General features: G+C 38.9%; 1 pseudogene; it reads left to right on the forward strand.

Annotated features, from left to right (window-relative positions):
* The first annotated feature begins 3,584 nt into the window (after positions 1-3,584).
* On the forward strand, positions 3,585-4,977 carry LOC132225976 (polycomb group RING finger protein 6-like; annotated as a pseudogene).
* The last annotated feature ends 8,318 nt before the right edge of the window (positions 4,978-13,295 follow it).

Here is a 13,295-nt window from a genome sequence, read left to right on the forward strand (position 1 = left end):
TGCTGTTACAATAGAAATAATGTAAATTATAAAGAGGAGGAGGAACGCTGTCACCATTTTCATGGCCCTTCTATGGGCCTCTGTGTTTGAGTCTCCTGAGCCTGCCAGGTTGAGCTGAAAATTCTTGGTGTGTCTCACCAAGGAAAGAAATAAAAGAAGCAAAGAGATCAGGGATAGGAATAAGGGGATAACATAGGTCAAACTAAGAGGAAGAAGACTTTTAAGATAGAAAATTTCATTTACCTCTAACTGTAAACTCATATTTATTCCATATACCCTGTAGGTATTCAACGAATATTTACTAGCAGCATTATGCATAAAGATATTAAAGGAGAATAGGAAGAGAGACCCCAGGAAAAGCAGAAGAACCACCCTATTGACTCTCCACTTCAGCCACATGAAAAAGGAGTGGGAGAAATTGGCTATCTTAAGGAAGTAGAAAATGCTGAGGCAGGTGGCAAACCAGATAGTTAGGTGGTTAGTTAGTGCCCAAAGAATAGTAACCACCTTTGCTAGTTTACCAGTAGCATAGAGATGTGGAGCCAGCCCTACTATAAATGAATCCAATAGTGTTAGCAACAGATGGATGATTCTGGCCAGAGCCAAGTTGGTGAGGATGAAATCAGCTGAGGAAACTTTCCCAGTCTTGACCCACTCAGTGCAGTTCACCAGTCCGATGAATCCATTTCCTAGCACTCCTAAGATGAGTATTCCTGTTGCCACAACCAGAAAGGCGACTTTTATTCCAATGGACATCTGTAAAAGACTGCTTCTGATGTTGAGCCTCAATGAAAGCTTTATAGTGAAACAGTTGCAGATGGACATCCATTTATGATGCTTTCTATAAATATTTTCATCATAATTCCATAAAGTACATCCAAAATTCTGCTTTGAGATATAGTTCCAGAGACCTTCACTAAAGAATAGTGCATTCTATTTGTATTGTAATTCCAGTGCTAAACCGAACATTTCTGTTAAGACACACACATTTCCTGAATAACTGTAGTTTCCTTACAGTCAGCTATCATATAAACGCAAATATTGTGCACTTATCTTGATACCAGCTGCAAATTTTCATTTGTGCCACTGACTAAATGGTGAAGTAAAGTAAACATGCAAAACTGAGAGAGATTATTTTCCACCAGTGTGTATTTTTATCTCCTTGGAGCATACACCTAAATGCAAATATTTTAAATTTTGAATAGCAATTGCTAGTGTGAAAACTTTTATATAATTCTGTTATTATTTGTTGCATATCAATAAGATTCTTGTACATATCAAGTATTTTTGTTGATGCAATTTAATTTATATAATTTCTAGTTAAAAACCACACCCAAGTACTAGAAAAAAAATAACTAAAAATAATCATGGAGAAATATTATAAAAACTAAATCAGAACTTACCAGCAAAGTATACCAGGAATACACACAAGGCAGCTACAAATGCTACAATGCAAAATCAATGATAGTTTTGTGAAGACAGAAATATTTAGTGGGAACTTGAATCATTTAGAATTTTTGAAGAAATACAGAAACAAATTCAAGAATGATGTAATGGCATGTGAAATTATCAGTAGCTTAAACAAGTATGACTCCCTTTTAAACAGAGGACATTTTTGTTTTACATTCTATTGGCTTTTCAATTGAAAGGTTCCTAAGTGCCCTCTAATATCCATGTCCTAAATGAAATGCCTTCATCTTTCTGAGCAATAGAGTGACTATGTTTTTCTTTACAGATGGTGTGGCAAAGTGAATAATGTTGATCAATGATTTGTGAGTGACAATTAAGTCACCAGAGCACCATTTACAGGCTGACCCCTAAAATGCTCCCCCATATATCTACCTTCTCCCTGCTGTCTGGAATGGCCATGATTCCAAGGCGATCTTGGAAGCCACATGTTTAAGGTGGCATACTTGTCATCAGCCTTCTTCACTGGATAACAGTATAGAGGAGGCTCTTCAAACACATCAAGACTGCTAAAAAGCAGCACAAAATTTAGATTATGTATGGAGCACTTTATGTTTTGGAGCCTATCGGTGACCGATGTTCATTCGCCCACTCTAAGGCAATAGTTGGAAACAACTACTTGCGGATTTGTTAAGAGCTATTTGAATGTTGAAGAAACAGAACCAGGAAGTCTATGCCATTTGCAGATTTTGTGATAGGCTTTGATTTCATTGGTTTTCCAGTTCTAATGTGGTTTATTCATTCATTTATTTAGTATTTAGAATGTCATTTTCTCCAACTATCCCATGGGCTGGGTTTTATGTACTGGGGACTTCGCAGGAAACAGGAAAAACATCATCCCAAATTATATTTTTTATATTCTACTGGGGCAGACAGGCAATGCAATGCAAAACAAATAACTAAATCAGATCTATGAAATATATACATTAAGGTATAAGTAATATTGTGAATATTTCATAATATTAAACTTTTAGTTGTTAAACAAGGTTATACATTTCATTATTATAATAGAACTTGCTACCAAAGGTCCATCAACACTCTTTTAGTTTCATCATTTTGCATAAAATTATAATAAAAACAGATCTTAAAGACAATTTTAATGATTATTACATAGACATCATGGATATCAATTTTCATGTGTGCATAAAGGTCATTGACTTATATGTACTATAATTATATACTACACTTATTGTCAGCATATATTTAAGATCAGAAAATTTTGACTCCTTTTCTGTGAAATTTAAAGGGAATGTTTACTAGCAGGTAGCAAGGTAGAGAAGATGATTAGCAGTTCAGAGACCCAAACATGGTTTAGGGTCAACTAAATAAATTGACATTATTTTTGTATTTTTGTCGTTGTTGTTGTTAATCTTTGCTGAAGATATTTTTTCCTTGATTTTTAAAAAGTATGGAAACATGGAAAGGAGACAGAGAGCAAGAAATATCAATCTGAGAGAGAGAGATCCAGACCCAAGTAAGGCCAGGGAATGAGCCTGCAACCGAGGTACCAGCCTGCAACCTAGGTACGTGCCCTTGGGATCAGTATGCAATAAATGGTGCTGTCTCTCCAGTAACCAGGATTCACAAGGGCAGGAATCAAGGGGTGAAAATGTGTCACCACTCACTATGGCCCCTAGGAACCCAATAGCAAAATTTGTTTCCTCCTCCTATGACCTTATGTTCTGCTGGCCTAGCAGTCGTTGTACAAAGTGAGGAACTGTTCTACCAGGAGATACAACAATGATTTTATCAAACTGGAAATAAGGCTGCCATCCAGCCATTTTGTACTCCTTGGGCCTCTGAATCAACAGGAAAGAAGGGAGATACTGTGCTGTCTGGGGTAACTGATCTTGGCTCCCAAGAGGAAATTGAACACCATTCCCTTAGGAGTCCTAGGATTCATATTGGAAACAATCTTTGGTTCTTCTTCTATAAATCATCCTCTATGGGGAAAATAAATACAACACATAACAACAAACACTTCAAGAAAGCATTTTCATTTTTATTAGTGTCAATAAGGAAATGTGTCCACACCCTTCTCTTCCCAACTCTGGTCACAAAATAGTTATATTCATGAACTAGTCAACCTCCAGCAATTTGAACGAAACTGGTCATGGATGTCTCATGGTGACATTTTCCTTGATGGCAGCCTGTCTATTGCTGTGCCATTACCACAGGCTTTCATTATAGGGAAAGTTAAGGAGCAGAATTTGATCTCAAAATATATTCAAGAACACAGGTACTGCCAAGGAGGAGGGACCACAGCCATGCTCCCCCATCCTCCACCCCTCTCCTCCACACACACAGCTCATTTTCTCTTCTGCCCTCACCCTGGTGAGGATCCACCACCTTTGCCAAAGGCAAGAGCTCCTGGCTGCTCATGCTCTTGGCCCCCTGAGGTGGACTAAAGTACAACCTGGGCCGCTTGAGGGTCCCCTTCTAGGAGGAGGAGGAGGAGTTGGAAGAAGATGAGGAACTGGAGGAAAAAGAAAAGGAAGAGGAGGAAGAGGTAGAAATGAGCCACTTCTCGCTGAGGCGGGAGGGGTACGGGCCACATCAAAGGTTAAGAAAGAGCACTTAAGAGCAGATTAATCCCTCTGAAGTGACGCCATACATCTTGTGTTCCATTTGCAAAGGTTACTTAACAGTTGCAACTACAATTAAAGAATGTCTTAGTACATGTTGAAAAAGCTGCATTGTAAGACATTTTTCCTACAGCAACAGATGTCCAAAATGCAACATCGTAGTTATTGAGACACAAGTTCTTTATAACATAAGGTTGGACTAACAGTTACAAGACATAGTGTACAAATTAGTAATCAATCTAGAAGAAAGAGGGAAAAAGCAAATGCATGAGTTTTTAAAGAAAGAGGTATAGAAGTAGCTCAACCTGCTTTTCTACAACCAGTCCCTTCAAGCAAAGGATCTAAGAAAACCTTAGAATCGGTGTTTCAGATTCCACCTGACCTTAATATGTCTTTATTACTAAAATTCATTGGTGCTAATGAAGGCAGGGGATACTTTAAGTGATTGGAAAATAAGTTTCTCCAAGTTTCTGGAAAAGCTCCTGGGACTGACCAGCAGACCCTGAGCTATAGATGCATGGATTACTCTGATACACTTTTTTGTGAAAGAGAAAGCTAAGGGGCTATTTTGCTTTAGGGACTAAGCAGCCTCAGTTGCCTGCCTCCTTAGGCTTTTATTGTAACAACAGCTTGAACTAAAATTAACCTCTAGATACAATCAGCAGGGTAAGCACCCCTGAGAAAACACATGTGTCTGTAGTGTCCCTTAAGGAAGGGCGTGTCTAAGTAAACTCCCAGGGCTCAGACTTGTTTGGAAATGTCATGGCAGGGGCAGGTGCCTTCAGTAACTCCTGTCCCATGCCTCCCCACAAAAAGAAACTATTGGGCACGTAGAAAACTTTCTGAGAAGAAAAATGGGTCTTGACCTAGTTTGTCAGGTAAAATCATTTCTGACCATCACTTGTTGGAGCGATACAAACTCTAAGGGAATTTCCACATGCAAAGGTGATGCAGCAATGCAGGCTAATTGGCCTAGAGCAGATCTGATGGTCCATGGGCTAAACATAGACGGTCTTTGCTCATTCATTCTGGTCTTGTGGCTTCTCCTCTGAAAATTACTTGAAGATTCTGAGAGTATCAGGAGGGAGGAGAGAAAGAAAATAAGGTGGTTTTTCAATGTTATTTTGCATCTCACCAAAGAGTGCATCTCACTAAAATCATTTACCAGAAGTAACTGCTGCCATTTTGTGCTAAGACATAATATCTATTTTCAGCACCAAGCATCATATTTATAAGTACAACTTGAAATGATAGAAAGCATTTGTTTTACTAGCAACTATGTACAAAATGCATCAATATCTCAGGAGGGAAATTTCAAAGTACTGAATTTTTAAAGTTCTTGTGATTTCAAATACTTTGATAATGATTTTGCTTCCTAATCTTTGATGTGAATCAGTAACTACTTTCTTCATTGAGCCATAGTGTATTTAACTTGGAGGTGTGGATTCTACTCTCTGAGATGGTATCAGTATGGCAGAAGAGAAGTATGCTTTTGAAATGAAGAGTCAAAGCCAGACTTTGTTAAACTGTGCAACTATACTGCTCTGACAAAGACAAATACGATTGACCACTTTTGTGTGTTGCCATCATATTTTAAATTTGCATCATTTTTTTGTTATTGTTGTTGTTTACTTCTAAAAGAGATAAATTATCATTATTCTGCATGACAAGACTGTCTCCTATATGCTTTATGGTCAGTACCATAAGCCTTCAGTACAATAAAGACTTTACTGACATAAATATATCCTATCTAATAAAAGAGAAACATGGTAATTAGCATACGACCGCTACCCTTCCCATTGGCTGATCAGGGCAATATGCAAATGAACTGCCAGCCAAGATGGCGGCCGGCAGCCAGGCAGCTTGAAGCTAACATGAGTCTTGCTTGCTTCAGTGACAGAGGAATCCAACGTTCCCCGCCTGCCGCTGCTGGCCTCTGAGCTTGCAGTTTGAAACATTGTTACAAATATAGAAGCTAAACAAAACCCCAGAAACCTGCTTTCAGCCAGCTGGGATCTCAGACCTGGAGTTGAAACAGTGTTTCGATTATAGAACCCAAACAAACCAGATACCTGCTTTCAGAAGCAGAGGCCTCAGAGCTGGAGCCAGAGCTAAAGCTGGTCCAGAATAAAAAAAAGAAAAATGAAAAAAGGAGCAGTTGGGAGCTTCCGTCACCTGCCAGCTTGAAAACAGCCCTCAGCCCCTCACCCAGACTGGCCAGGCACCCCAGTGGGGACCCCCACCCTGAAGGGTGTGTGACCAGCTGCAAACAGCCATCAGCCCCTCATACAGGCTGGCCAGGCACCCAAGCGGGACCCCCACCCTGATCCAGGACACCCTTCAGGGCAAACCAGCCGGCCTCCACCCGTACACCAGGCCTCTATCCTATATAGCAAAAGGTAATATGCCTCCCAGCACCAGGATCAGCGGAGCTGAGAGGCCTCCCGGCACCGGGATCAGCGTGACAGGGGCCAGCGCTCAAACCCCCTGATCGCCCTGTGGCTCTGTGTGTGACAGAGGGTGGGGCCACAACCTTTCTATCCGCCCTGCTCTGTTCGTGACAGGGGAAGGCGCCCCAACCCCCAGATCAGCTCTGCTCTGTGCCTGATAGGGGTTAGCTCCCCAACCTCCTGATCGCCCTGCGGCTCTGTGTGCGACAGGGTGCGGCACCCCAACCCCCTGATCGGCCCTGTTCTGTGTGTGACAGGGTGCGGCGCCCCAACCACGCCCCCCCCCCCACAGGCCCTGCTCTGTGTATGACGGGGTAGAGCCATAACCTTCCCATTGGCCCTGCCCTGAGTGTGAGAGTAGTGGCGCCCCAACCCCCTGATCCGCCCTGCTCTGTGGGTGATAGAGGGCGGCGACCAACCCCCTGATCAACCCTGCTCTGTGGGTGATAGAGGGCAGCGCCCCAACCCCCTGATCGACCCTGCTCTGTGTGTGACAGGGTACGGAGCCCCAACCCCCTGATGGGCTCTGCTCTGTGCATGACAGTGGGCAGTGCCCCAACCCCCTGATTGCCCCTGCTCTGTGCGTGACAGGGGGTGGCATCGCAACCTCCCAATCCGCCCTGCTCTGTGCATGACAGGGGGCGGCGCCCCAACTCCCCAATCCGCCCTGCTCTGAGCCTGACCAGGGGCTGCACCTAGGGATTAGGCCTGCCCTCTGCCACCCGGGAGCAGGCCTAAGCCAGCAGGTCGATATCAACCGAGGGTTCCCAGACTGTGAGAGGGCACAGGCCGGGCTGAGGGACCCCCCCTCTCCCCCAAGTGCACAAATTTTTGTGCACCGGGCCTCTAGTCCTATATAATAAAAGGCTAATATGCAAATGACTCAATAGCGGAATGACCGGTTGCTATGACATGCACTGACCACCAGGGGGCAGACTCTTAATGCAGGAGCTGCCTTTGGTGGTCAGTGCGCTCCCACAGGGGGAGGGCCACTCAGCCAGAAGCCAGGCTCACAACTGGAGAGCACAGTGTTGTTGGTGGGAGAGCTAAGGACATCCGAATGCCAGCTCGGGGCTCAGGCCAGGCTGAGAGACCCCTCCCCCCCTGCCCCCCCCCCGCTTCTCCCAGTGCACGAATCTCGTGCACCAGGCCTCTAATATATATATATATATATATATATATATATATATATATATATATATATATATATATATATATATATATATATATTTGAATATATATATTTGAATATATATATTCAAATATTCAAAATATAAATACATCAATCAAAGAGACACAATGCTATTCCATGAGTTATTTTTTACGAGTCATTTTTCATTTACTTCATTTCTAATGTTAGAAATGGATCTCAATTGCTTAATTCCATGATTTTAAGATCATCCGTGAATTATTTGCTCAAGTAATACATTTAAAATGAAAGAACAGTCCATTTCTAAAGCTTTTCACTTGATTTTAACTTTGCTCATTACTAACATAATTTAGATACAATGATCATTAAGAAATAATTTACACATTGCCCAAATTATGTGTGTAAACATTTGAAATATAAGTCATTTAATAAGATAACAGGATGATGAAGAAGAAGAAGAAGAAGAAGAAGAAGAAGAAGAAGAAGAAGAAGAAGAAGAAGAAGAAGAAGAAGAAGACAGTTAAATGGGAGATCTCTAAATATTGTGACTTCATCCAGTTTTCTAAGAAACAGAATTCACTCTAATGAAAGAACATTACTGATATATTTCATGGCCTTATGACACATAACTTTCAGTACCAGGTCTAACTTGAAAGAATAACATCACCTAAAACTTCATCAAGAGTAAGTTACAAACAAAATATTTCTGATACTATATTTGCTATTTTTTACTGCATTATAAAATTTAGGCACTGTGAATCAAACAAAAAGAACTTTGCTGTTATAGAATTTTCATATGGAATACATATGACTTTTATATAAAAATATAGCATATAAACTGTATTTCATATTTTAATAGCATCATTACCAAGCAAACTTCTCTTCTCTGCTTATTACATGCACAGCTATTGTTATTAATCAGAATCATTATATTACAGAAGTTGCACTACATATGTACAAACATACCCAAACACTACACTAAATATGTATTTTTGCTTTTACAAATTGATCTTTCTATGTCTCTGTCTTTTTTCTCCATCAAGGAACTAAGAAATTTATAGGTCTTATTTGTTCATTTTCATTTTTGTGTTGTATTCTATTGTGTCCATATGCAATGATTTATTTGTCCATTTTATAACTAATGGGCATTTATATGATTCATCAAATTGAGCATTTATATGAATCCTCAATTTCAGCTACTAAGAACAGTAGTAACGTCATATTTTTGCATGTATATTCTGTTAAACATGAACGAAAAATTCTCTAATATAACAAGAAGGAGTGCAATTAATGGGTCTTAGGATATCCATCTTCACCTTAAATGCATATAGCCATACTCTTGAACAAAGTTGTTTTACCAACAAATACCAGTAATCCAAGAAATATAGTATGAAAATTCCTATTATTTCAGAACGTTTACAACATTAGAAGCATCACACTAATATTATCACTTTTATATTTATATAATATATTATTACACTTAACCTTTACAATTCTTTTTGAATTCTACTTTCAAACTTATATTTAGTTCGAAAAACTTCTGTTACTTTTTCCCTTTCAGTGACTGTACTTCTATATACAGTTATTCATATTGCATTGTACATTGTTTATACATTTTTCAATATTTCACTATAGACTTTTATAACCACACTTCTTCAGGTGTAAAATACTCTACTGTGACCAGAAATTGTTAATAAACTGGAGACATGTCCTTTAGTCAAATATTATGTCATATCACTTTAAGAAAATATAATTACTTAAAGGCGTGTTGTAGGGAACTTTTAGCGCTGTTTAACAAACCCTGATATAAAGAAATGATGAAAGGTTAATATTAAAGTATTTTCCCATAAAATGCACAAGGTTATTTCAAATTCTGCCAATAATGTTAATGTTTCGCTTTTCTCAGAGAATTTAAGTGCCAGAGTAGTCTCAAGGCGATCTGTCTTAGCTTGCTGTTTCCAAAAATTATAAAAAAAGAGTGGCCTGAGGGAAAGGTAGCTGAAATCATCATGACAAGCATCTTGACCTGAAATGTCAGTACCTTAATGGAGATCCAACTTGCTGTTACAATAGAAATAATGTAAATTATAAAGAGGAGGAGGAACGCTGTCACCATTTTCATGGCCCTTCTATGGGCCTCTGTGTTTGAGTCTCCTGAGCCTGCCAGGTTGAGCTGAAAATTCTTGGTGTGTCTCACCAAGGAAAGAAATAAAAGAAGCAAAGAGATCAGGGATAGGAATAAGGGGATAACATAGGTCAAACTAAGAGGAAGAAGACTTTTAAGATAGAAAATTTCATTTACCTCTAACTGTAAACTCATATTTATTCCATATACCCTGTAGGTATTCAACGAATATTTACTAGCAGCATTATGCATAAAGATATTAAAGGAGAATAGGAAGAGAGACCCCAGGAAAAGCAGAAGAACCACCCTATTGACTCTCCACTTCAGCCACATGAAAAAGGAGTGGGAGAAATTGGCTATCTTAAGGAAGTAGAAAATGCTGAGGCAGGTGGCAAACCAGATAGTTAGGTGGTTAGTTAGTGCCCAAAGAATAGTAACCACCTTTGCTAGTTTACCAGTAGCATAGAGATGTGGAGCCAGCCCTACTATAAATGAATCCAATAGTGTTAGCAACAGATGGATGATTCTGGCCAGAGCCAAGTTGGTGAGGATGAAATCAGCTGAGGAAACTTTCCCAGTCTTGACCCACTCAGTGCAGTTCACCAGTCCGATGAATCCATTTCCTAGCACTCCTAAGATGAGTATTCCTGTTGCCACAACCAGAAAGGCGACTTTTATTCCAATGGACATCTGTAAAAGACTGCTTCTGATGTTGAGCCTCAATGAAAGCTTTATAGTGAAACAGTTGCAGATGGACATCCATTTATGATGCTTTCTATAAATATTTTCATCATAATTCCATAAAGTACATCCAAAATTCTGCTTTGAGATATAGTTCCAGAGACCTTCACTAAAGAATAGTGCATTCTATTTGTATTGTAATTCCAGTGCTAAACCGAACATTTCTGTTAAGACACACACATTTCCTGAATAACTGTAGTTTCCTTACAGTCAGCTATCATATAAACGCAAATATTGTGCACTTATCTTGATACCAGCTGCAAATTTTCATTTGTGCCACTGACTAAATGGTGAAGTAAAGTAAACATGCAAAACTGAGAGAGATTATTTTCCACCAGTGTGTATTTTTATCTCCTTGGAGCATACACCTAAATGCAAATATTTTAAATTTTGAATAGCAATTGCTAGTGTGAAAACTTTTATATAATTCTGTTATTATTTGTTGCATATCAATAAGATTCTTGTACATATCAAGTATTTTTGTTGATGCAATTTAATTTATATAATTTCTAGTTAAAAACCACACCCAAGTACTAGAAAAAAAATAACTAAAAATAATCATGGAGAAATATTATAAAAACTAAATCAGAACTTACCAGCAAAGTATACCAGGAATACACACAAGGCAGCTACAAATGCTACAATGCAAAATCAATGATAGTTTTGTGAAGACAGAAATATTTAGTGGGAACTTGAATCATTTAGAATTTTTGAAGAAATACAGAAACAAATTCAAGAATGATGTAATGGCATGTGAAATTATCAGTAGCTTAAACAAGTATGACTCCCTTTTAAACAGAGGACATTTTTGTTTTACATTCTATTGGCTTTTCAATTGAAAGGTTCCTAAGTGCCCTCTAATATCCATGTCCTAAATGAAATGCCTTCATCTTTCTGAGCAATAGAGTGACTATGTTTTTCTTTACAGATGGTGTGGCAAAGTGAATAATGTTGATCAATGATTTGTGAGTGACAATTAAGTCACCAGAGCACCATTTACAGGCTGACCCCTAAAATGCTCCCCCATATATCTACCTTCTCCCTGCTGTCTGGAATGGCCATGATTCCAAGGCGATCTTGGAAGCCACATGTTTAAGGTGGCATACTTGTCATCAGCCTTCTTCACTGGATAACAGTATAGAGGAGGCTCTTCAAACACATCAAGACTGCTAAAAAGCAGCACAAAATTTAGATTATGTATGGAGCACTTTATGTTTTGGAGCCTATCGGTGACCGATGTTCATTCGCCCACTCTAAGGCAATAGTTGGAAACAACTACTTGCGGATTTGTTAAGAGCTATTTGAATGTTGAAGAAACAGAACCAGGAAGTCTATGCCATTTGCAGATTTTGTGATAGGCTTTGATTTCATTGGTTTTCCAGTTCTAATGTGGTTTATTCATTCATTTATTTAGTATTTAGAATGTCATTTTCTCCAACTATCCCATGGGCTGGGTTTTATGTACTGGGGACTTCGCAGGAAACAGGAAAAACATCATCCCAAATTATATTTTTTATATTCTACTGGGGCAGACAGGCAATGCAATGCAAAACAAATAACTAAATCAGATCTATGAAATATATACATTAAGGTATAAGTAATATTGTGAATATTTCATAATATTAAACTTTTAGTTGTTAAACAAGGTTATACATTTCATTATTATAATAGAACTTGCTACCAAAGGTCCATCAACACTCTTTTAGTTTCATCATTTTGCATAAAATTATAATAAAAACAGATCTTAAAGACAATTTTAATGATTATTACATAGACATCATGGATATCAATTTTCATGTGTGCATAAAGGTCATTGACTTATATGTACTATAATTATATACTACACTTATTGTCAGCATATATTTAAGATCAGAAAATTTTGACTCCTTTTCTGTGAAATTTAAAGGGAATGTTTACTAGCAGGTAGCAAGGTAGAGAAGATGATTAGCAGTTCAGAGACCCAAACATGGTTTAGGGTCAACTAAATAAATTGACATTATTTTTGTATTTTTGTCGTTGTTGTTGTTAATCTTTGCTGAAGATATTTTTTCCTTGATTTTTAAAAAGTATGGAAACATGGAAAGGAGACAGAGAGCAAGAAATATCAATCTGAGAGAGAGAGATCCAGACCCAAGTAAGGCCAGGGAATGAGCCTGCAACCGAGGTACCAGCCTGCAACCTAGGTACGTGCCCTTGGGATCAGTATGCAATAAATGGTGCTGTCTCTCCAGTAACCAGGATTCACAAGGGCAGGAATCAAGGGGTGAAAATGTGTCACCACTCACTATGGCCCCTAGGAACCCAATAGCAAAATTTGTTTCCTCCTCCTATGACCTTATGTTCTGCTGGCCTAGCAGTCGTTGTACAAAGTGAGGAACTGTTCTACCAGGAGATACAACAATGATTTTATCAAACTGGAAATAAGGCTGCCATCCAGCCATTTTGTACTCCTTGGGCCTCTGAATCAACAGGAAAGAAGGGAGATACTGTGCTGTCTGGGGTAACTGATCTTGGCTCCCAAGAGGAAATTGAACACCATTCCCTTAGGAGTCCTAGGATTCATATTGGAAACAATCTTTGGTTCTTCTTCTATAAATCATCCTCTATGGGGAAAATAAATACAACACATAACAACAAACACTTCAAGAAAGCATTTTCATTTTTATTAGTGTCAATAAGGAAATGTGTCCACACCCTTCTCTTCCCAACTCTGGTCACAAAATAGTTATATTCATGAACTAGTCAACCTCCAGCAATTTGAACGAAACTGGTCATGG

Source organism: Myotis daubentonii, chromosome 2 (genome assembly GCF_963259705.1).
Source record: "Myotis daubentonii chromosome 2, mMyoDau2.1, whole genome shotgun sequence".
Classification (NCBI taxonomy): Eukaryota; Metazoa; Chordata; class Mammalia; order Chiroptera; family Vespertilionidae; genus Myotis; species Myotis daubentonii.